Below are 2,500 nucleotides of genomic sequence, written 5' to 3' on the forward strand. Positions count from 1 at the left end.
GAGGAGAGAGCGACAGAGAGACAGAGAGAGAGAGAGAGAGGAGAGAGAGAAGGGAGAGAGGAGATGAGAGGAGAGAGAGAGAGAGAGAGAGAGAGAAGAGAGAGATTTGTGTGTGTGTGTGGGGTGTGTGTGTTTTGTGTGTGTGTGTGTGTGGTGTGTGGAGAGATGAGGAGAGAGGGAGGGAGAGAGAGAGAGAGGAGAGAGAGAGGAGAGAGGAGAGAGAGAGAGAGAACGAGGAGAGGAGAGAGAGAGAAGAGGAGAGAGGGTGGCTTTGCGTGCGTGCGTGTGTGCGTGAGGAGAGAGAGAGAAAAAGAGAGAGAAGAGAGAGAGAAAAGAGGAGCGGAGAGAGAGAGAGGAGAGAGAGAGGAGAAGATGGAGAGAGAGAGAGAGAGAGAGAGAGAGAGAGAGAGAGAGAGAGAGCGAGAGAGAGAGAGATTGATGAGAGAGAGAGAGAGAGAGAGATTGAGAGAGAGAGAGAGAGTGAAAGAGAGAGGAGAGAGGAGAGGTGCGTGCGTGAGGGGAGAAGGAGTAGAGAGAAGAGAGAGGATGAGAGAAAAGAAGGAGGAGAGAAGTGGAGAGAGGGAGAGAGAGAGAGAGGAGAGGGTGTGTGTGTGTGTGTGTGTGTGTGTTTTTTAAATTGTGTGTGTGGGGTTGTGTGTGTGTGTTGTGTGGGGGTGGGGCTGGTGCTTTGCGTGCGTGCGTGCTTTGGGGCGTGAGGTGGGGGCTTTTTTTGGGTTTTTTTTGTGGTGTGTTTTTGTGGTGGTGTGTTATTTGTTGTGGGTGTGTGTGTGGTGTGTGTGTGTCCCGGTGTGTGTTGTTGTGTTTGGTGTGTGGGGGGTTGTGTTTGTGTGGGGGTGTGTTGTGTGTGTTTTGGGGTGTGTGTCGTGTTGTGTGTGTGTGGGGTTGGTGTGTGGTTGTGGGGCGGGGTGTGTGTGTGTGGGGGGGTTTTTTGTGTTGTGTGTGCGGGGTTTTTGTTGTTTTGTGTGCGGGGTGTGTGTGTGTGTGGGGGGTTTTTTTTGGGGGTGGGGTGTGTGGGGGGTGTGGGGTTGTTGGGGGTTGTTGTGTGTGGGGTGTCGGTTTTGTGTGTGTTGTTGCGGGGTGTGTTGTGTGTGTGTGGTGTGGTGTGTGGTGGGTGTGTGTGTGTTGTGTGTGTGTTGTGTGTGTGTGTGTGTCTTGTTGTTGTGTTTGTTTTGGTGTGTGTGTGTGTGTGTTGTTTTTGTGTTGTGTGTCTGTGTGTGTATTAATGAGTATGAATGTGAGTAGAAATATGTGTGCGTGAGTGTTGGGTTTTGTTTATACTTTTGTATATGATTTTGTTGTTGAGACAGGCTCTATGAGTTGGGAAAAAAAAAAGTTTATTAGATAAATTAACTGATTAATGTATATACTTTGTATTTTTTCTTGTCCATTAATGTATTAATTTGTTCATTCATTAGTATTCTTTAATATTTACGTCTTATACACGTGTAAAGGGACTAGTGCATTTTATCTATTCTATTATTTTAAAATCACCAGAATTAGATATACGAAAGTAACTTACACTGCTTATACTGTCGACAGTACTTACCGTTTGTATTCATCGTGTCCTTAAAAGGATCGACCACCACAAAGGAACAAGGAACAAACAAACACGTGATCTAGCCCAGCGACCCGCCTTGTGACGTCACAGTTACAAGTATGGGAGAGTTGCCATGTATCTTATTTTTCCAAAAATTTGGGAAACCGATCACATCAAAGTTGTTAGTCGTATTTCATCCAGATAATCAACTGTGGGGCAACATAAAATCTCTTGCACATTGCTGGGCGATGTGATAACAAAAAAATAAGTGCAGTAAAGAGGTAGTTAGTCTTTTCGCGAAAATAAATGCAGTTTCCCGTATCTCGTCCGTCTGTAAACACTGCTCCTCCCACCGAATGCACACCATCAAACTGTTTCACCTTGTTGTAGAATTAGGTCATTTCTTTTGTAACTTCAACCCACATCAGGCAATCCACAAGAACTTCACGAATGGCACACGCAAATTATATACATGTTTTAAGTCCTCTAAATCCACAAAATGTGACGGAGAAAGAGGAGCAGTGTTGCACCACAAAAACTTAACACTCGGGCTTCCTCACTAGCGCGGCGGCTCACAGACTCACAGCCAAGTTAGTGTCTGTATATCTTCGGTCGGTTTCCTCACTCTCTTCCGTGTTCTTGTTCTTCTCCTGCTACGTCTTCTTCGTTGTCTTCTTTTCTTTGCCACTTTCTCCTCTTCCAACAACGTAGTTCCTAGGCACCCCCCAGCTCTTCTTCCCCCCCCCCCTCCCCGCCTCCTCTTCTGTCCACTCTTCCTCCTCCCTCTCCTCCTGTCAAAGGCGGGCTTGTGATATATGTTTTGCATATAGCATCGTGTTCGGTTACATAGAATTATTGTTGCTGTAATCAGCAATATCATTATTAGTATCGTTAGCAATGCAATCCCTAACATTTCCATTATTATCATTATTATTATTATTA

The sequence above is a fragment of the Penaeus chinensis genome, chromosome 36 (assembly GCF_019202785.1).
Source record: "Penaeus chinensis breed Huanghai No. 1 chromosome 36, ASM1920278v2, whole genome shotgun sequence".
Classification (NCBI taxonomy): domain Eukaryota; kingdom Metazoa; phylum Arthropoda; class Malacostraca; order Decapoda; family Penaeidae; genus Penaeus; species Penaeus chinensis.